Genomic DNA, 23,293 nt, shown 5'->3' with positions numbered 1-23,293 from the left:
TGATGATGTGGCACGCAGTATCAATTGCCTCAGGCCAGAAGCGAGGAGGCGTATTGTACTCATCAAGCATCGTGCGGGCCATCTCAACAAGAGTCATGTTCTTGCACTCCACGACGCCATTTTGCTGAGGAGTATAAGGAGCAGATAACTCATGAGTAATACCAAGTTCATCAAGATAGTCATCAAGGCCAGTGTTCTTGAACTCAATTCCATTATCACTCCTGATGTGCTTGATCTTCACACCAAAGTTGGTTGAAGCCCTCAAGGAAAATCGTTTGAAGACTTCCTGCACTTCAGTTTTGTAAGTGATAATATGGACCCATGTATATCGAGAGTAATCATCAACAATGACAAAGCCATATAAGGATGCAACATTGGTAAATGTGGCATAGTGAGTAGGGCCAAAGAGATCCATGTGAAGCAATTCAAATGGTCGAGTAGTAGTCATGATAGTCTTCGCTGGATGCTTGGCCTTGGTCATCTTTCCAGCTTCACAGGCTCCGCATAGGTGATCCTTGAGGAATTTGACATTTTCAATGCCGATGACATGCTTTTTCTTTGCGAGCGTGTTCAGATTCCTCATGCCAGCATGACCAAGTCATCGATGCCATAGCCAGCCTTCTGAAGCTTTTGCAAGTAGACATGTAGTAGGTTGTGGTTGTCGGATTTCGGGTTCCGGCAGACCCTTGAGGTTCGAACACTGGGGTGCGCACAGAGATTTCGCCTTCTACCTACCTGCACCCCACCGCCTCGCTAAGATCTAAGCTATGGAAAGAACAACACAAGAGACACAGGGTTTATACTGGTTCGGGCCACCGTTGTGGTGTAATACCCTACTCCAGTGTGGTTTGGTGGATTGCCTCTTGGGCTGATGATGATGAGCAATACAAGGAAGAACAGCCTCGCGAGGGTTTGTTCTTGGCTGGGGTGATGAACTGCTTGGAGGAGTTCAGTCACCCTTCTCTCTCTCTTGCCGATCTGATCTTATCTCGTTGATCTGATCTCTCTCTCTCTCTCTATCCCGATGATCTCTTCTTCTCCCCCCCCCCCCGTCTCTTTCATCCCCTGGGGGTGGCTAGTCCTATTTATAGGCAAAGGCCCTGGGCCTCTTCCCAAATATTGAGCGGGAAGGGCGCCAACAATTGGCCATTTTGAAGGGGAACATCGGGTACACTTATCCTGACTAAAGTTGGTCCTCGCCTGCCAAAGGCTCTGGTGGTGACGCTGGCTTCGGCTCCACAATGACTTCCTCCCTGCCATTGGGCTGGTCTTGGTCTCGTTGCACCAAAACGGGTGTCTTTGCTTGATGCTCTCGCCTGCGCTTGCTCCCTTTGCACCAAAGAGGAAAGGAGGACACTGCGCGGGCTGGCGCCTGCCTGGCACCCTTGGTCATCATGGCTTGCGTCACGGGCACCTCGTGAGGTACCCCACCTTGATCTCTCTGCCTCCTCATGAGCCAGCCTGATGAGGCCGTGCCTGAGGAAGCTCCATGTCGTCCGCCCCGCGAGGCTTGGCCCCTCGCGAGGGTCTTGGGTTTGTGTTGATGAAGATGGGCCGTGCCGGGCCCCCCTTTGAGCCACGCCGCAGGCCGCAGGCAGGCAAGTCTGGGACCCCCGTTCCCAGAACGCGGACAGTAGCCCCCGGGCCCGAGGCGCGCCTGGACTTGGTCGTGCAGGGAGGCGAAAGGGCAAGACCGAAGCGCCGCGGGCCCTAACAGCCTGCAGCCTTGGGCGCCGCGTGGCGGTTGATTGGGCGTGGGCGGCACTATTCCCCCATGCCCCCCTTATTTTGCGCCATGCTAGGAGGACTCGTAGTCGTACACAGCCGTTCCCCTTTCTGTTGCTCGAGCGCCCTCTATCCTTCCTCCTCTCGAACTCCAGCTTCTGTTTTCAACCCAATCTCAAACCTCCCCCCCTTCCCATCGCCATGGATCCGACGAAGAAGGGAAGAGGGAAGAAACCCATGCCTCCGCCTCGCTCGCCACCGTTGGCGGCCCCCGCCGTCGACCAGTCGATCAATCGAGAGGGCTTGGGCAAGGTCAGCTCGGCTCTGGCCACTATCTTCAACGAATGCGGGAGGACGACGGCCTGGCCCGCGTCTCACTTCTCCATCGACAGGATAGCCACCGAGGTCCAGTATTTTGCCGACGCCCTGTGGGCGGGTCTGGTTCCCCCCTTTTCTGATTTCTTCAATGCCGTGCTTTCCCACTATCAGATCCACATGATGCATCTGGGTCCTGAATCCATCACCCTTCTTTCGGTCTTCGCCTTTGTTTGCGAGGCAATGATGGGCATCCTTCCTTCGGTTGCCTTGCTGCGCCACTTCTTCTCTCTGCGCCTTGTCGACCCTACCCAATGCTCGGCGTGCGTGAGCTTCCCTGCCGTGCCTGAGACAGCGGCCTCAGGGATTGACTTCAGGCTCCCTCCGCCTGCGGCTGGGTTCCACGAGTGGTGGCTGTATGTGGATGTAGGGGTGTCCAGCCCCCTGCTATCGGAGCCAACTTCGCCTGCTGTCCCCAATTCGGGCTGGGGCCAGGAGACGCTCGAGAGCCCCCGGCTCGTCTTCGTCTGGCACCGCCTCGCATTCTTGAGGTCGCTTGGCATGACAGCGCCCAAGGTGGTGAAGGAGTTCCTGCTACGCCGCATTTCTCCTCTCCGACGCCACTCCCGCTCGATGTGGGCCTTCAGCGGGCGCGATGATCGTATGAGGCTCCAGGAAGAGGACCTGATGCCTGAAGTGCTGAGGACAATGCTCTTGATCCTGACTGGGGACCCCAACCCTGGCAGCATCCAGCAAGGAGGGGCCTTGCTGTACCTCTGCCAGAACAGGGGCGATTTTGTGAATCAGATGCCCATCTTTGATGAGTCGGGGCCGCGCCCCGCCGGCCTCCAAGGGCCTCGCGAGAACCCAATGACGGTGACTGCCCTTCCAGTCGGCCAAGGCGACTCTTCCTCAAGTGGCGGAGCAGGGAGGCATGAGGCGCCAGAGGCCGAGGGGGCTCCCGGCAGGGTGGCAGCGTCGGGCGATGCTCATGAGGGAGCAGATCTTGGGGCCCATGCCGCTGAGGCTGAGGGCGGCAAGCAGCTGCCCCCAGCGCCTGCGGCTGAGGCCCCTGAGGCTCCAGCCGCTTCTCTTGGCGAGGCGACTGGCAGTGCGCATCAGGCAGGTGCCCCTGACACGGATTGCCTTGACGCTCCATCCTCGTCGCAGGTTGATCCCTGCGCTCAACTCTTGGGCCGCTTCCGTGTGGACTTTGAGGCCCTCCGGAAGAGAAGGGAGGCACTGGGCGTTGATTACCCTTGTCGCCTGCTGAAGCATAGGAAGTACTTCGCCACTGACGAGTAAGCCTTCTCCTTTTCCAGCTCCCGATCCTTCTGTTGCTTTTACTGATCCTTGCTCCGCAGGCCCCTTCCAGCCGAGCTCGCGGAGATGGCTGAGGTGCCGCCCCCCTTGGCTTCGCCCCCTCTACCGTCCTCAAGCGCTCCGAGCAGCAGAGCCCTTGTGGTGAGGGCGATCGGAGAGGCGAACCGTCCTGAGGCGCATCGAGGCCCTACGCACCTCGCGAGCCTTCTCGTGGCATAGCCAGCCTGCCGTGGGCTTCTCGCCTGGTCGTGGACTGCGATTGGCTGAGGTACTCCCTACGCTCTTCCTCTGTGGACGGGCCGGCTCCAGGCCGGGCTTCTGGCGTGGCGTGCCCGGCCGTCGCGAGGGGGCCAGCCCCCAGCCCCCTGCCCGGAGGGGGTGTGCTGATTCGTGGCCCCCGACGCTTGCTTGGGGCAGATGATGGTATGGAAGACGTGCTCGAGCGCGTCCGGGAGCATCGCGCTCTTCGCCAAGGATTCCTTCGAAGGGCGGCTGACGCGGTGAACCTGCTCGGTGAGGAGCTTGCTGATGAAGACACGCGCCTTGAGGCCAAGGGCCTGCGCCTGGCTGCAGAGAGGCGCGAGCTGGAGGGCGCCATCGCCCTTGCGCGCCATCAGCGCACACTACAAGAAATATGTCAACTTATGACCTTGACTATTGGTCACTGAAAGGTCACAAATTTCCATTTACAACCTTTTTGTGACCAAAAACAGAAGGTCAAAAGCTAGCGGTCGTAAACTGACTATAGCGACCTTCTCTGTGAGAAGGTCATTGATGTTTATGACCAAAATATGTCTACTGTGGCATTTTGGTCACTAGCAACCTCCCCAGGCCACGTAGGCATCCAGCGTGGTAAGCTGATGTGGCACAAGATTCAGCCCGGTCCAATTCGGTTTTCTACATGGGCTTAGCCCAACAATTCGGCCTTTTTACTGTATATTTTTTCTATGAATTTTGTCTAGCTACATGGGCCTGGCCCAACAATTTGGCCTTTTTTATACTTTGGGCCATGGCCTTTTTAGTTTTTCAATATATATTTTTCAATCTGGTCCCATAAGTCAGATGGGTCCCACTTGTCATAATCTCCTATATTGGTCCCACATGTCAAAAATGTGAGCATTGTTTAGATTATTTTCACAAATGGGCCCACTAATCAGGTTTCCATTTCACATGTCTTCAAATCACACAAATAATCCATATTTTAAATAGAACAGAAAAAATGTAGAATTTCTTAGGCCTGGAGCTACTGTACATAGTCTATTACAATCTATGCATAGTCTATTACAACCCAGATATGCCTACTATTGCAGTACTATAATATTTACAGTTTATTACAGTCAAACAGAACAAATCTTTGCTGCTAGGCTACACGCCGCTTCGAACTTGAAATTTCCTACGCCTGGAGCTCCTGTAAAAGGGTGAACACAAAGGCATTAGAGTACCATCTTCATTCCTGGAGTAGATATTCAAACCTCCAGGTTTAGTTTATAGACAATCTAGAAAATATATATTTAACAAAATTTCACAGAAATGCAGATGTCTATAATGTAATGAAGATGTAATCACAACAACTGATGTATACATGAGAAGCAGCAACTAAAAGAATTCTACAATCTTTCATAGCAAGATATTGTATATTACTGTACTATGATGTATTGTATATTACTGTACTTCAGATGTATTGCCACACCAAATTCTACAAGACGTCTGAAGTACAGTAATATACAATACATCATAGCAAGCTGACTAGACGAGTTTAGTTTGAACAACCCACTAAACAATTTAGCAATAAGAGCATACAACTACAGCAAAACAGAGCATAATTCAGTTCTAATATGCACAACTAAAACAACTCCAATTTTGGTTTTAATATGTATACAGCACGCATCATTGACCACGGAGCATACGGCCACAGCAAAACAAGGGAGCAATTCAGGGAAAGGAATACTACAGTTGCTTGAGACATGTGTTACTCGCTCGAAAGTAATCAGTAACCAATGAGTCAATAAAAGTGTGCAAGTAGGCCACTCTACCCAGTGAGATTAATACACTACAGAATCTATCTAAGACAAGACCACCACCGACATTAAACTGTACTATATTTCTGGACAGCAAACTAAATAGACGGCTGCTCTCAAACCATACATCCAAACGAGACAAACGAGTACTCTACGGAAACCTTAGAGCATGCTTTACAACTCATATGTAGAGGCCAACTTGAAATTATGAGCATAACAAACTCGTTTTTCAGTTAGAAGCTCGCTTCCCAAAACTGTCAGGTAGTGCAGTTTTTTAACTGAACCAAATTTAGTTTACGGAACGACCAGAGAAATCCAATTCTACAGGAGACATGATCATATTCCTAATCATCATGCATTTGCCATGCAGATCAACCAATTCTTCTTGAAAAATGAAAATTACAGCAGTGATTCTGAAATGGCATTTACCTTCCATATCAAAGATGAAGCGTTCCCTTCTTTTAACTTCTTCAACCTAGAGCTCCTGTAGAAGAATGAAAATGACCGTTATCATGGCCGCCAATTCAAAATGAAAGCAATACCTTCCAACAGAGAACAGCTAGGAAAAGAATAATTAACAGAATAATAAATAGATACACAAGCAGCTAGGAGTCGATCCTAAAGCATGAGGGCATGGATAACAGTAGCAACCATGAGGAGTAAATAGTAGCAAATATTATATTGGTGGAAAAAGGTAAATACCAGGAAGCTCTAAGAAGACTCCAAGAGCTTGATGGCTCACAATACAATCATGTTTTCGATAACAAATACTACTAGAATTAAGGCACTGAACATATTCTAAGAAGTATCAACATCATGGCAGTAAAAATTAGTAGTAGCAGCTAGCAGGACATCAATTGAACACAACGTAATTATCATTTGAACAATCGAGACAACAAGTTACGGAACAAGCATGTATTGACAGGATAGTTATCAATAGTATAGAACAGAACTAAATCAAACAGAACTAAATATGCAAACGACAAGTGTACAAAAGCTGTATATACTGATACATACATGCTAACTGATTTCTGTTTGGCCTTTAAAGCATTAGTACGCTTGTTACTCTTTTTAGAGAGACAGGTATGTATATGGTCCTTTTTGCGCCTGTGGTTGCAAGCATATGCAGAGAAGCAACTGTCGGACGACACTTATATGTGTACATTCAAAAGTAAGTACAAAATGGCTTTAGCTTCGAAACAAGAGAACCAGATGCATGCCCCATGAAGTATTTAATTTCAGGCGAGTGGGTGCAAACACCAACCATAACCAGGAATACTTGAGAACTACAAGTTAAATGTACTCAAAGAAACCACCAAAATCTCTCAATACCGGTCACAACAAGTAATCAGAATACAGCAGCAACAAGTACCAGGAATAAATCACGTAAGTAACTAGAACAGAGAAAGAAAATGTAGAAGTGGCACGAGTCATGAATGGTGTCTTGAGTTACTGCTGCATCGTCCGTAACAGAGGCCGAGGAACTCGCCGTGATGGGTTGCAGCATCTATGCTGATGCAGTCTCAGCCACAGGCTCCTCCTCACACCTGAAGTGAAACACGCAGGTTGGTCAGCAGAACTACAACAGTTTAGCTTTTGGAGATGACAAATAACTCAAATTACCCTTGATATCTGTTTCAAAAAAATTAACCTTCTAGTATGGCCATGTTAATACATAAAATTAACCTTTTCCCTTTTACTTTCTATGAAAAATGTAAGAGACCAGAATTCTACATGTAGCTTCTGTAGACATAAATCCTAGAGAAATACAACTCTGTACGAGAATCACCCCAAATATGAACAGAACAATTCGGTATCGCCTAGACGAGGAATTGAAAATGCATGAGCTGATGCTATTGTATGATACAGTTATATACTCCCATAAAAGAAGTGTTGTTTAAGTACACTCTCTTCGCTTTATTCCATCTATTAAGTATATACTCCCATAATAGATAAAAGAAGTATATACTCCCATAAAAGACCTCCAGCTGCCTTTCAGTGCCTACGTACAGTGCTTTGCAGTCAGGTTTAGGACTAGCACAGTGAAAACAAAACTATCTACTTGTTGTACTTGTTATGTTAAACCATCGAAATCAATCTGGTGTGACACAGGTGGGTTATGCTATCCACGACACGAGCACTGCATTTGTTAATATCGACTGCAGTAACGAGGGACTGTTCAATGCTACAATTCAACCACGGAGTAAACTCAAATGAGCGTGGAAGAAGAGCTCACCTCGTTGAAGGCGAGGATCTGGCCATAGCTCTTCTTCACGCATTCTCGAGAGGCTTCCGAATTTGAATCATGTCCTCACCAGAACTTGGACTTGGCGTGGATCTCACTGGTGGCCCAGAGCTTCATGCGGTAGATCCTGGGATGCTCCTCGGTCGGCGTCGGCAGGCCCCTCCCGACAACCTCGTACTGGTGGAACTGCACGAGCGCGAGCACCAAATGGTCAGTTCAGATCACATGACAAGAACTAATCCCCATGATAATGGTGCCTACGAGTAAGAGGGTCTCACCCTGACCGTGACCATCCTGGCCGGAGTTGCTGAGGTCGCCGTGCGTCGGTCTGGGCGATGGGATTGCTGTTGTGAGATGCTGCGACGGGCTTTTGTTCACGGGAGCCGCGCCAGCCCAGGGCCCCGCCGGTGAGCTCCGACGAGGGGAGGGGGAGGGAGGCGACCCCCATCACAATGGCTGCCAAATCCCTCCCTCTGGATCGAGGCTGTGTCCGCCAGATCGGTGTGGCCAAGGCTGCCAATCCGCCTCGCCTGCTTGAACTGGGCCTCGAGGAGAGGAGGTGGTGGCCATCGACGGTGGGGATGGGGGGCGACGGCGGCGGCGGCGTCCATCTCTGCCTGGATCACGCGCGTGGGGGTATGGGGAGGGGAGGGGAATTGGCTCGCGAGATTTGTTCGCGAGGGGGCGACTCGGACAGGAGGGGTGGTGGAAGGAAGGATGGCCGGTAGTGGGGGTGATGAGGAGGTCGGCGGCGGGGGTGGGATGGCAGAGAGAGGGAGGTCTGGGTCGGGGACAGGGGGATCTGGGAGGAGGTGGCGGCGGTGAGGAGCTGAGGGAGGAGGAGTGTGGGTGCGGGTTAGGGTTTGGGCTGCGGATGGATGGCTGGATGGAGAGGTGGAGAGTTGGATGGATGGATGGGCGCCATGTCATCGATCCGTGTGACAACTAAACCCACAAATGAGAATAGAGCACATATAATTGTGTTTTTCCTTTTGTTTTTCTTCTACTTTTACACATGAAAAAAATCAAAAAATGGTCTCACATTATGCACAAGTTTGTATCTTGAATGAAAAACAATGTTGCCTAAGAAATTTTTCATTTTCGTTGCATGAAATATTCATTTTCCATTTCTCGAGTGCTCAAAATTAGTTTTTTTGTGAAGAACATACCAAATATTTGTTGCAAAATTGTATTAAATCATTTTTATAAAATACTAGACCATATTTAATGTACAAATAACCAAATGGTTGGGTGTCAAAACTTTTAATCCACCTCTCGTGAAAAAGACAAATTTCTGCCGATTCAGTTGGAAGCGGATCAAATTTGAACTATAGTTGCCTCATAGTTTGCTATTTATTTTTTCCAAAAATCATTTCTAGGTACATAAGTATCTATTTAATCATAGAAACATCAATAGTTTTCCAAGATTCAACCACTAGCTAGGAACGGTCAAGCCCGCCGTTTTGACCGCATTTTGAAACGAGCATAAAAAATTCAAAAAAAATCAAAAAATTGGAAAACCTTTGCATTGTGTCATTATATGTGACCAAGTTTCCAGGAAAAATAATAAACTTGTAATACGGTAATTATTTTAAAAAAAGTGTTCTCAGAAATGAGATATCATGTGTGAAGATTCATGGATTTCAACCCAAACGCTCAATCTCATGGTCACATTCATGGCATAGTTTGTTCAAATGATCTCATATTGTGCACAAGGGTGCATCTTGGAATTCCAAACAATGTTGCCAAAGGGAGTTTTCATTTTCTTTGCACGGAAAATTCATTTTCCATTTTTCGAGTGCCCGAAATGAGGTTTTTTTGTGAAGGACCTACCATATATTTGTTGCAAAATTGTACCAAATCATTTTTATAAAATACTAGACCATATTTAATGCACAATTGACAAAATGCTTGGGTGCCAAAAGTTTTGATCCACCTCTGGTGAAAAAGACAAATTCCCGCCGGTTCAGTTGGAAGCGGGTCAAATTTGAACTACAGCTGCCTCATAGTTTGCTATTTATTTTTTCCAAAAATCATTTCTAGGTACATAAGTATCTATTTAATCAGAGAAACATCAAAAATTTTCCAAGATTCAACCACTAGCTAGGAACGGTCAAGCCCGCCGTTTTGACCGCATTTTGAAACAGGCATAAAAAATTCAAAAAAAATCAAAAAATTGGAAAACCTTCGCATTGTGTCATTATATGTGACTAAGTTTCCAGGAAAAATAATAAACTTGTAATACGGTAATTATTTTAAAAAAGTGTTCTCAGAAATGAGCTATCAAGTGTGAAGATTCATGGCTTTCAAGCCACATGATCAATCTTATGGCCACATTCATGGCATAGTTTGTTCAAATGATCTCATATTATGCACAAGGGTGCATATTGGAATGGCAAACAATGTTGCCTAAGGAAGTTTTCATTTTCTTTGGACGAAAAAACCATTTTCCATTTTCTGAGTGCCTGAAATGAACTTTTTTTGTGAAGGACCTACCATATATTTGTTGCAAAATTGTACCAAATCATTTTTATAAAATATTAGGACATATTTAATGCACAATTGACAAAATGGTTGGGTGCCAAAAGTTTTGATCCACCTCTGGTGAAAAAGACAAATTCCCGCCGATTCAGTTGGAAGCGGGTCAAATTTGAACTGCAGCTGCCTCATAGTTTGCTATTTATTTTTCTAAAAATCATTTCTAGGTAAATAAGTATCTATTTAATCAGAAATACATGGTTTGATGGTGAGACATCGAGGTTTGGACGGTGGCCAAGGGCCCCAACTCTAGAGCGCGTAAGCTCGCATGCCCGCCGCGTGGTCACCGCGTGACCGTGGCGTTACCATGTGTTCTGGGCAGCCTAGGCATGTCTAGTGGGTTGGGCACTCCCCAGGTAGGTGCTAGGAAGAAAATCACAACATAAGATTCTCATGAGGAGACCGATCGATGCTCAAACATGAATAAGCAGCCAAGTGTTTGATTTGCGGTACGGGAAATGCACATGGCTAATGGGCGTGAGTTTTGGCTGAGGACGATCAGTTACTAAGAATACCGTCTTCACAAATTTTCACCTCAAAAGGAGGAACCTAGGTGGTACTTGCTTTACAAAGTACCACACTGGACATAAATACGAATGTTGATGCTGGGCTCAAAATAATGAATGGATTGAGTTGGCATTTGGTGGAGGATGGTTATTTGGGCATAGGAAAGCACTGTAGAAAATGAATACCATTTGGACATGCCAAAGTGGTACTTCCTTCACAAACTGTTGTTCTGAACAGAATAGGAAAATGAATATTTTTGAATTATTTTTGAACTAGGAAAGGAAGGTTTTTACATATTTGACAAAGATATGACCCAAAGAATTTATGAGATTTTTTTGGGAATTTTGGGAATGACAAAAATATAGGTTGCTTCACAACCTAGGGCAAAAACTGCCACATGGACATGACACATAGGCAAAACTGATGAGATGGAGCCTAGTCATCGCAACCCACCACAATTTACAAGGCTATGACCATCTATATTGGTCGTTAACAACTAGAAATAAGGCAGCGGACTAGCGTTGTTTGCTTTATGACCATTTCGTGTAAGGAAATTATGACCTTTTTGACCAAAATGGTCGCAATGGTTTAGGGTTTGGAGCCCCCCAGATAGCTTTTGACCAATTGGTCTAAAATGGTCATAAATTTATGACCAATTCTTCGAGGGTCACTGACAGAAGGTCATAAGTTGACATATTTCTTGTAGTGGCAATCTTGACGACGAAGAGGCCAAGGCATCGCTAGTGGCCTCTCGGGAGGCCCGGTCTCAGGCCGCTGAGGAGGCCCGGGAAGCTGACCGGCGCTGAGAGGCAGCGGAGGAGCGGGCTCGGGAGCTCCTGGCCCGGTGCCACTCATTGGAGGAGCAAGTGGAGCTGCGTGAGGCAGCCCTTGCGTCGATGGGGGTGGCCTCTGGCGACCCAGCAGAGCTCCAGAAGCGTGAGGAGGCGCTGACGCTGGAAGCCGCCGAACATGCACGCGAGTACGAGCATCTGGAGATGAGGGAGCGCTTGGTGATGCAGGCGGAGGATGATGTCGCTGCACGGGAAGCCCGTGTCCTGGAGGAGGTCGGACGTCGGGTGGCGACGGCGCGCTTGAACCTCGAGCGCGAGTTCGAGGAGAGGCTGGGGTTGATCCGGGCCGAGGCTGAAGGTAGGACTGTTGCCTTGAGGGCCAAGCTGGAGGAAGCGACGCGGCGGGCCGATGCTTTTCTGGCCGCCCTCGAGGTAGCGCAAGGGGAGTAAACCACCTCCCAGGACGAGGTGCTCCTTCTTCGCCATCGGGTGGAGGAGGCTGAGGCCATCGCGCGCCAGAATGCGGACGAGATACGTCAGCGGCGGATCCTGGAGCATGAGCACGGCCCCATGCTCACCACGCTCCGGGAGAGAGCCAACACAGCCTTGGGCAACATCTGCGAGGCGGCTGTTGGTGAGCCGCACACAGTCAACTACGCCGGCAACCTTTAGTTCTTCACCGATGTGGTGACGCAGCTAGAGGCGTGGTCGGTCAGGGCCGACAGGTTGGTGGTGGAGAGGAGCCGCGCCATGCTCGGGCGCGCCTTTTCTCGCCTCTTCAGCCATCTCCAGAACATGGATCCCCACTTCGATTTCGACGCCGCCATCGCCCCAGTCCCCCAGGCCATCCGAGTCGACCTGGCGCACTGGGTGGAAGACAATGTGGATGCTCTTGTCAGGGCCTTCACTTCGGACAACAATGGCATGATCGTGGCCGCCGACGAGGGCGGCCCTGGTGAACGGCCTTGACACCGCTGGCGGCAACGCAGACAGCGATGGCGAGTCCAGCGACGCCAGCAACGGTTCGGGAGGTGCTCCTGAGGACGCATTGGGGGATTCATACGATTGAATGTGCATCATTCATGTTTCCTTACCCTGCATGAATAAAACTCAGGTCTTGGCCTGATGGTTGTGAGAGCATTTTGGGAGGGGGAGCCCCTCATGTAAAACTTGTGTTCATCGTATTGGTAGACGTTACATTGCCCATGCGCCCGCGCCAAGTGGTTGGCTAAGCGACGTGCTAGTTGGCTAGTTTTACCTTCGTTCCGTGCGGGGCCTGAGGTAGCCTGTGGGAGGCTGTGGTATCCCGTGTTCCCTGATCGAATCCGTAGGATCTGCAGCAAAAAACCCTCCTGAGAGGATGCGGCGGCGGCAGTCTGGGCTGCGCGCAAGCTAGGCCTGACCCGGCTCGCGAGGGGCTCGCGAGGGGAGGCAGCTGAGGCGGAGTGGTAACCAAAACACGAGGAATTGCTCGAACGAGACTAAGCACCCCTTCCCCGAACACACGCAAATCTCAAATTCGAATCCAACTTAAATCCAGCGGGGGAAAGCGACAACCAAAGGGAAAAGCAATGAAAGCAGACAAAAGGTCGCGTCCGGCACCTAATCTAGTCTTGGACGTCTTCTCACCAGCGCGGAGCTAAGTGCTGCCACTGGGCGTGGGAGGGAGCCCCAGGGCCTGAGGCCGGCACCCCTGAGACTTCGGGGCGTGTACAGCCCCACTCATTATTACGTGAGAGTGTCACGGGGCGGCGAGCTTCATAGGCACTGGGCCTTCTTCACAGGTACTGGCCTTGCTTCATATCGCCAGACGAGGGGCCCGCCTTGCGCCAAACTCTAGTGCCATCAACGACGACCGGAAACCAGGACACCGCCGATGGGGTAGAGCGGTCGCCAGCGGTTCCCCCGACGACCACGGGTCCTCCGCCAAGGGCAGGCCCTAAGGCACCTCCCCAGCAGAGGGCCTACCTCCTGAGAACACCTTGCTCCGAACGCCGCGGTGGTGATGTCAGATCTCGGTCCCTCTCCTACAGCCCCCTGTGCCCTCCTCCCGAGGGGTAGGAGACTATGGGAGCGGGGCAGCTGCTCGCTGTGGCGACCGGCACCTCCTGCGATCCATGATTAGCGTATGCCTGTTCCTGAGGAATTAGCGGTACCCGATAATCGTTGCCTCCAGCGTGGCCAGTGGGACCGTCCCGGGGCTCCTAGAAGAGCTCAGCTTCTGGCACCTCGTCCCCCCAGCTTGGGCTGAGGAGCGAGCCTTGTTCGCCCTCATGAGGGTGCCCTTGGTCCATCATGTGGGGCACGTATTCTTCTGGAGCCGTCACCCCGAAGGTCATGCCATAGTGCTCCGTGTGCCATGCGGCTCTGCTTGACACACCCACCGTGGGGTGGTAGCGCACCTATCCACTGGGGTCGTGGGTCGCGTCGAGTCCTTCTTCTTCGTAGACCGGGAGCGGGGGCAGCGCCGCCGCCGATCTGGTGCCGACAGCTTCGCTGGCGTTGGAGTAGCCTTGGAGCCCGCGGGCGCACGCGGAGCCCCCGCGCGGGCCGCCCTGGGCTGGAGATGGGAGCTGGGTGCAGAAGGGGTGAGCCCCCGAGGCGGCAAAGCCCAGGAGCTCTGCCACCTGCTCCAGCAACACGTCGCGGCCCCCCTCCAGCAGCCTGCACTGCAGCAGCTCTCGGGCCACCGTGAGCGCGGCCCTCGAGTTCGCCTGCTCCCGGCGGGTGTACGGTGTCGTGGTCGCGGCGTGATTGGAGGCCCTCGCTGCCTACCGCGCCTGCCGCGGTGTGAGAGCTGTCGAAGCTTGTCCGTGTTGCCACGGCCCGCAGCACCCTGCACACTGCGAGCTGCCTGGGGCACGGGGTCGCCCGAGGCGAGCGGCTCTGCGCGGGTGGGCCACGCCGCCATAGGATCTGGGTTGCCCGCCTGGTCGCCGGACATGGTGATGACGACGCGACAGGACACGAAGCGGTAGAAGGTGGATTCCGGCGCACCCCTACCTAGCGCGCCAAATATCGGGTTTCGGGTTCCAGCAGACCCTTGAGGTTCAAACACTAGGGTGCGCGCGGAGATTTCGCCTTCTACCTACCTGCACCCCACCGCCTCGCTAAGATCTAAGCTATGGAAAGAACAACACAAGAGACACAGGGTTTATACTGGTTTGGGCCACTGTTGTGGTGTAATACCCTACTCCAGTGTGGTTTGGTGGATTGCCTCTTGGGCTGATGATGATGAGCAATACAAGGAAGAACAGCCTCGCGAGGGTCTGTTCTTGGCTGGGGCGATGAACTGCTAGGAGGAGTTCAGTCACCCTTCTCTCTCTCTTGCCGATCTGATCTTATCTCGTTGATCTGGTCTCTCTCTCTATCCTGATGATCTCTTCTTCTCCCCCCCCCCCGTCTCTTTCATCCCCTTGGGGTGGCTAGTCCTATTTATAGGCAAAGGCCCTGGGCCTCTTCCCAAATATTGAGCGGGAAGGGCGCCAACAATTGGCCATTTTGAAGGGGAACATCGGGTACACTTATCCTGACTAAAGTTGGTCCTCGCCTGCCAAAGGCTCTGGTGGTGACGCTGGCTTGGGCTCCACAATGACTTCCTGCCATTGGGCTGGTCTTGGTCTCGTTGCACCGAAACAGGTGCCTTTGCTTGATGCTCTCGCCTGCGCTTGCTCCCTTTGCACCAAAGAGGAAAGGAGGACACTGCGCGGGCTGGCGCCCGCCTGGCACCCTTGGTCGTCATGGCTTGCGTCACGGGCACCTCGTGAGGTACCCCGCCTTGATCTCTCCGCCTCCTCGCGAGCCAGCCTGATGAGGCCGTGCCTGAGGAAGCTCCGTGTCGTCCGCCCCGCGAGGCTTGGCCCCTCATGAGGGTCTTGGGTCTGTGTTGATGAAGATGGGCCGTGCTGGGCCCCCCTTTGAGCCACGCCGCAGGCCGCAAGCAGGCAAGTCTGGGGACCCCCGTTCCCAGAATGCCGACACTGGTCCTGTAGAGAAATCAACAATATACAAATCTCCTCTCCTAAAGCCTTCGAAGACTTTGGAATTGTCAGCTTCCATGATCACAACAGAACGATACTTGCCAAAGACAACCACCATATCAAGATCACAAAGCATTGCGACAGACATGAGGTTGAACCCTAAGGACTCAACAAGCATGGCTTTGTCGATGTGTTGATCCTTTGATATTGCAACCTTACCTAGACCTAATACCTTGCTTTTGCCTTTGTCAGCGTAGGTGATGTGCTTCAGCTGTTATGGAGATAAAGCAGTGTCCATCAATAAGCTCCTGTCACCAGTCATATGATTTGTGCATCCACTATCGAGGACCCACTCAGTGGCTTTGGGTTGATCATCCTGCAGATGAATTAGTGCAACTTACGAACTCATATACTTCATCAGTGAAGAATATGACATCAATTTCATCAGAAAATAGAACAGATAAAATAGTATGAGGACGTGAGAAATGAAAATTCATTTCTTCATGATTAGCTTGCGTCCTTTCAAGCATATTCAGGTCTCCAACAAATTCATCACACGTTTAAGTTCGTCTGGAGACCTGACCCTGCATATGAGGTTAGTTTTTTTTTCTTCACCACCCACATCTGAAGGGGTGGCAAAGAGTTCATCATTCTACGAGCTCCATAAGAGAAAGGTGGCATAGATGCCAATCCACTTCGTTTCACATAAGAGTGGTTAGGGTAAGCATAAGAGTAAGCACAGAAATTCTTCGAGGACTTATGAACATAATGATTTGAAGAATAATGCACATATCCATAATCCTTAGATCTTCCCTGGGAAACAGAGTTGTTAGCACGATGATAATCATATGAGGACTTTGATCCTTTTGAGGAATTTGATCCACGTGAAGAATTTGGTCCGTATGAGGACTTGGATCCATATGAAGAATTTGGTCCATATGAAGAATTTGATCTGGGGTTCTTATTCTTCACAGGTAGCGTCATGATGACATTCACCTGAAGATTTTCAAGGCATCTTTTGGGAACCCAGATTTTCTTCATAGGAGGACCGTTCCTACAGTTAGTGCCAACATATCTAGCAAATACTTCACCATTCTGATTTTTGAACAGTTTATAGTTGGAGTCAAATGACTCATCAGAAGAATATGAAGATTCACACGTAAAGCCAGATAAGGTAGATGGATCCACTATAGGTCCCTTTGCAGCAACCCATGAGGTTTTGGGATACTGCTCAGGTTTCCAGTAGGTCCCATCAACATTGATTTTCCTCTCAAAGGCAATACCCTCTTTCCTAGGGTTTCTGTTGAGGATCAACTTTTTAAGCACGTCACAAAGAGCTTGATGCCCTTTGAGGCTTTTGTACATGCCTGTCATATACAATTCCTTCAGCCCTGCATCATTAGTAATACTGGCAATGTCCTCAGATGAGGAATTAGTGATAGAAGAGGCAGTTGAAGAATTTGCAGTAATGGAAGTATTTCAGCATTCAGGTGATGAATTAGCAGTTTCACGTTGAATGCACTTCAAACATGGAGGAACAAATTCATCCTGAGTAGCGCTGATCTGTTGAGCGAGTAATGAATCACACTCCTTCTCAAGATATTCATAACTCACTCTTAACTGCTCAAGGTCTTTCTTTCTTTGAAGAAATTCATAAGAAAGCTTCTCATGATCAGATAGGAGAGTGTTATGATGACCTTGAAGATTGTCAAACTTGGACTGGAGTCTTTGAAGATTTTTAGTCAAGATTTTAGTGCGATCCATTTCCTCACCCAACATACCATCGCTTTTTTCTAGCATATTTTGAACCTTTTCAAGAGCCTTTTGCAGTTTCACAGCAATCTTAGCAAGTTTAGAATAGCTAGTTTTGAGGTTTTCATCAGATTCATCCTCACTAGATTCAGAGGAGGGATATTTGAGTACCTTTGAGCCTTTTGCCATGAAGGAATATGTGGGAGCGTAGTCCTCGTCGTCGTCATCAGTAGTGTTGGGGAGGTCCATTTCTTCAGGGTTGAACATAGACTTGCTGACGAAAGTAGTTGCGAGGGCTAGGCTCGCCACACCAGAGTCTGACTCCTCAGATTCCTCCTCTTCCTCATTTTCTTCAGATTCAGCCTCAGAGTCCATTTCCTTGCCAATGAATGCTCGAGCCTTCTTGGAGCTGCTTTTCTTGTGAGATGAGGACTTTGAGGGTCTTGATGATGAGGACTTTGAAGATTTCTTCTTCTTCTTTGAATCATTAGAACTGTAATCCTCGTTCTTCTTCTTCTTCTTCAATTCCTTTTCCCACTGAGGACAATCTTGAATGTAGTGTCCAGGTTTTTTGCATTTATGGCAGAGTCTCTTCTTGTAATCCTGTGATAAGGAATCTGATCTCAAGTCACCACCTCTTGAGGATTTACCAAAACGACCACGTCTTGAGAACTTTTGGAACTTCCTCACGAGCATTTCTAGCTCCTGGCTCAGTTCTTTAGGGTCACCAAGGCTTCTGTCAGAATCTTCACCATCAGATTTGGATACGGCCTTGGCCTTCAGAGCCCGTGATCTACCATAGCTTGGTCCATAGAGATCTCTCTTCTCAGCAAGCTGAAACTCATGAGTGTTTAGTCTCTCGAGGATGTCAGCGGGATCAAGTGACTTATAGTCTCCACGTTCTTGTATCATCAATGCCAAGGTATCAAATGAGGAATCAAACGATCTCAGCAATTTCTTCACCACCTCATGGTCGGTGATATCGGCGGCACCAAGTGCTTGAAGCTCATTTGAGATGTTAGTGAGGCGATCGAAGGCTTGCTGAACATTTTCATTGTTGAGTCTTTTGAAGCGGTTGAAGAGATTTCGAAGAACGTCAACTCTAGAGTCACGCTGTGTTGAGACTCCCTCATTGACCTTGGACAGCCTGTCCCAGATAAGCTTGGCTGTGTCCAAAGCACTCACTCTGCCATACTGTCCTTTGCTCAGATGGCCACATATGATATTCTTCACTTGAGAGTAGAGTTGCTTGAATCTCTTCACATCAGCAGCATTGATGGTGGGAGTGACAGAGGTGACGGTGTCCTGGACTAGGGGGTACTCACCACGTCATCTCCCGGTCAGTTAGATTGGGCCGAGGACCCCATGGCCGCATACTCGTGGACCAGTTCGAACAACCCCTGACGCATACAAGGAAGACTCCACAAGACTTGGCGCCCAAGACAAGGACTCTCCTAAACCCTAGGCCTCCGGTGTCTTATAAACCGAGGCCAGGCTAGTCAATAGACAATCTCATATTCATTAGATCAGCCTCGTGGTAGACGTATGTACTCTGTACTACACCCATATGAATACAATCAAAAGCAGGACGTAGGGTTTTACCTCCAACAAGAGGGCCCGAACCTGGGTAAATCCCGTGTCCATGTTACCATCGTTCCAAGACGCCTAGCTTAGGACCCCTACTACGAGATACGCCAGATATTGAACTGACATTGGTGCTTTCATTGAGAGCCTGCTAGGTGATCGTCACGGATCGATGGGATGATCAGGTGATATTTTCCTAATCAAATCTATTTTTCACAAGTTAGTTTTTATGATAATTGTATCTGGTTTGCAAGCTTCGTCCGTAGATTAGGTCGAGATCAAGGTCTAAAAAATCTGCGATCAACGACGCGCTCCTACACGGTGTTTAGCGCCCTACTCCGGTCCTTTGATCGACAGACGGGGGCATTTAATGGATTGTCAAACTGGCCCTGATGGCACATGCAGTTCTTGATCGCGGTGCCAAGGACAAATCCACCACTGGCATCTATCATCAAGGGAGATCCTTTCCCTTATTCTCATTCTTTTTCCTTATTTAATTCAGCCTGTCGTCGGTTGTCCACTAGTAGTTTTTTATTTTTGTTAAAGTTTGCATAGTTATAACGCAATCATGTACTAGTTTTGCACCCGGCCTTCACTTCTTGATGACTACCACGCCAACTAGTGCTACTACTACCAGAATCAGGCGCTAGTACTTGTTTAGCTAGCTACGTAACACCACCACTTCACGTGGAGTACATGGCCAAGTTTACTTTTCCCTCAAATTGCTATGTGCACTAAGAGGCAGTCAACAGGAAGCATGGATCCCTTTCCTTTTACTATGTTCTAGGGATTGTTGCACGTGGATTATTTTCTGTTGGTTTGTACTGCATTATTTTTTGCAGAGATACTTGCCGATGCTTGTAAATGCTTTTTTCGGCTGCATCGATCTGGCCAGCCGACGTATGCGTCAGAACCTTCATCAAACTGACCTCCGCATTCAGATCGACAGTTTCGTATATTAGTCGGCCTGACGCAGTCTTGACGCACTCCGGCAAGGACGTCCCTCATCCATAATCATCTCGTCTGCTATCAGCTTCGACGTCATCGGATAAGTCGATAGGTGCAATTGTTCTAGTTATTCACATTGTGAATATTAATAACATTTCAAAGAGTATTTTCTGCTCGTCGATGATTCGTACTGCAGGTTTTGCAGTCTGGTCAACCTTGAGGATGTCGTCTTAGGGTGATTCGATATGCCGTCATTGTCCCGCACTCATTGTTTCGTAACCCGGGCGACCCTGCGAATTCGGATTTTGTCACCTCGTCACGCCGACGCCCTGCGACACACCGGCCTCGCGCCAGGCCAAATCTCCTTTAATAATTTATTTTACATAAAGAAATTTAAAGAAATTTTCTTTTCTATATTTTGTTATTATTACCTGTCTTGTGCTATTTCATGCATGTAGATGGTGTCATGGCGGGCCGATGTCATCATCCCGCCTGCGTCGACCAAGTTTTGGGGTCACCTCGGCGCGTGTCCCTCTGCTGACATCTCCGCGCGGCCACTCCGCCATGCCGACCTCGGCACTCAGGCCATGTTTATTTAATTATTTACTTCTCTTGAGTTAAATAAGCAGAAGAACCTTTTTTTAATAAAACGTATATTATTACTATCATTACTTGTTAGTACCTTTGTCTTTCACTATTTTTATGTGCACAGGTAATCAACTTCGACTGCGTCACGCGGTCAACTCTGTGGGCCGATGTCGCCGTCCTGCCTACACCGATCAAATTGTGGTGTCGCTTCAACGCGCGTCCATGTGTGCACCAACTTCAACCGTGCTATGTCGCCACTTCATCAAGCCGAGTTTTTTCGGACACTTCGGAACCGGCGTAGGGCTGGGACCTCGGCTAGGCCGAGGATTATGTCTTCGTCCCTCCATAAGTCTGGACCTCATCATCAACACGGAGCACACTAACCAGCTAAGTCGCTTTCATGCTCAAAAACTTTCAGTTTTAAATTTTGTTCGTTTCGACCAAGCATTATACTTTTTTCGCAAAAAGACTGCTTGTGACAAAGTTCCTTGTCAAAACTTTGTTTGTGACACGCAAATTCAAATACCCCATTTACTTGGGGGCTTCCTTCATGAAGCTTTTCCTCTTGCATATAATTATACTTGTAGGGCTTCGTTCCTTGTTCGTGTATTATGCCACAATATGCACCATATTGACCTAAGCGATTTGCAAGCTGGGTTTCCTCGCTCCTGGGTTTACCCCTACGTTCCCGATTGTTCGGCTAGGGAGTAAAGGGAGCACCTCTGTGATTGTCACGACCGGGTCATCCAAGCTCTGACCTCAGACTGGGTGAAGCCGAAAGCTAGCGCTCTTATTGTTTTCAATCATGGTCGGCACACAACGGAACTCATGAGTACAAAAAATCTATTGCACAAGTCTCATAGTAATAATGAGCACCGAAGAAAGGTATCGGTGGGGGTACTATTTTCTTCGAAGATGCTTCTTACACTTCGTCAGTAATATAGCATAAGTTCCCTAAGCGCACTTTGTCTGTTACAGCCTTATGGCCTGATTGTCTGATCATCGGAAACACCGTCGATACTCTCGACAGGTGGAGTACATGACACTTTTCGGTCCTTGACCGAAGAGGGAGAAGTCGACGGTCGGTTAAGACGCGTTTAAAGTTCGGGTGAACACAGATATGATATAAGTACATTGGTACATACAATCATTATACATAAAATTCTTTTATCCAAGTCACTTGGGGGCTCTTAAAATTTATATGAGTTGTTTAATAGTAAATGTGTTTTCTTCTTGGTCGTTGCAAAGTCTTTTTCTACCGCTCCTTTTTCGACTTGAGTGTATGGTAAATAGCCGGATAACATGTCTTCTCTCTAAAAGCTGCTCGAGTTTAGTTTGCTAAACTGACCTCGGAGAAGTACTCCGCCTTTGGGATAAGGAGCTTGAAGCTGTAGGCTGACCCGCGTGAAGTCTTGAGATCGGATGTGTCATGTTAAAGCGCGACAGAAGCACAATTCTTTTTTCCAATTTTCAGATTGGCACCGAACACGTGATCTTGTTCGGACGTCATGTTTTTACTGGCGTTTTTTGGTTTTCCAAGCTTTTGGCACATTTAAACTATTTGTGTGTTTCCAGCACAAGTCTCGAAGTGCAGCGCCGGACATCTTTAGAGATTCGGCAAAACATTCTCGGGTATTGCTTTATATGCATCGGTTTCGAATTGTGTCTTTAGTCAATAGTTGGGTTGCCCAGCTCCTGTGCTTGCCTCCTACGTTTCACGTTGTTTGGTTAGGTGTGCAAAGGGAGAACCACTGCGATTGTGCTTCCAGCTCACATGGTTAAGCACCTCAGTGGAGAAAGCCGAAAATTGAGTGTCACAATAAGCGTAAACTAGTCAGCGATCCGATGACTGTGTTAAATGACGGGCCATTCATAACATTGGCCGAAGTGTTTACGGCTTGACCTCGACTGTTGCCGAACACTACCGGGGGCTAGTAGCTGGCCTCCCAAACTAAATCCTCAATATTTTGCTCTTACATTAGAGCTGAGGTTTCATGATCATGCTTAGCATGACAACCCAAAGAAAGGAACCGATAGCAAGACTGTTTTCTTTGGAAGACATTTCTTATATTAAACTGTAATACAACATATCTCTCTGCGTACCTTTGTTTATAAAATCGTATGGCCGGATTGCCTTGTTTGTCATAAATCTTTGCCCTTGTAAAGGCTTTATAAAGTAGGACAAACACTCCTCGGCTCTGGCCAAGGAGGTGGAAGCCGATGGTTGGTCAACAAAGTTTTGTACAATGCGGATCCGAGCATTGATGATGAAAAGTATTTGGATACATAGAATCATTACACATATTTTGTGATTTTACTTTGGATATCGATCCTTAATTCGGCCACCCGTGCCCACATTAAGGCTCGGGGGCTATTGGGCTTCGTGCTTATTATTTACAAATATTAAAGGGGTACATCGATCCCCTGATCTGGTGTTGCCACCCGACCAGTGTCTCGGGGGCTACTGCATTGACAATCCAATGCAGAAAATTTAAAGTGCAATATAGTTTTCGAGGAGATTATTATCCTCGGGTTGGTCGGCCGCACCCAACCTGAGTCTCGAGGACTTTGCACACCGCGTTTCTATTCCTAAGCATGCTGTTGACCTGGGAATTGATCCTCAGGCTGATTTTATGAATCGACCTGAGTCTCAGGGGCTACTAGGGTCAGCGTTTTGATTTTTTTTCCTTCAGGTGCATACCGTATATTAGGCCAACACGCACCTTGAGGGCTACTGGCTATACATCTCAGCGGAGGTTACATTGCACAATTCAAGATTAAATTCATAAAAATCAGCCCATGGACGAGGTGGTGTATTACCTCGGATACAGTTCGACGTTGGTGCTCGACTACCATAGACACCCCGGAAGCAGTCCGTCATAAATCTCGGACGCCAGTGGTTGGCTCCGTAGAGGGCATTTCTGGCATTAAGCTCGGCTAAACTCCTTCGACTTTTTTGAGCCAAGGTGATCCATGACA

General features: G+C 48.7%; 1 long non-coding RNA gene across 1 annotated transcript; it reads right to left on the bottom strand.

The window, feature by feature from the left end:
* Window positions 1-6,681: 6,681 nt before the first annotated feature.
* LOC125534916 lies at window positions 6,682-7,701 on the bottom strand. Its single transcript, XR_007294556.1, has 2 exons — window positions 7,618-7,701; window positions 6,682-6,928 (listed from the first exon to the last, which is right to left on the bottom strand). It is a non-coding gene; the product is annotated as an uncharacterized LOC125534916 (long non-coding RNA).
* Window positions 7,702-23,293: the final 15,592 nt, after the last annotated feature.

This window comes from Triticum urartu, chromosome 1, assembly GCF_003073215.2.
Source record: "Triticum urartu cultivar G1812 chromosome 1, Tu2.1, whole genome shotgun sequence".
In the NCBI taxonomy this organism is placed as follows: Eukaryota; Viridiplantae; Streptophyta; class Magnoliopsida; order Poales; family Poaceae; genus Triticum; species Triticum urartu.
This window is presented reverse-complemented; position numbering and strand designations above follow the sequence as displayed.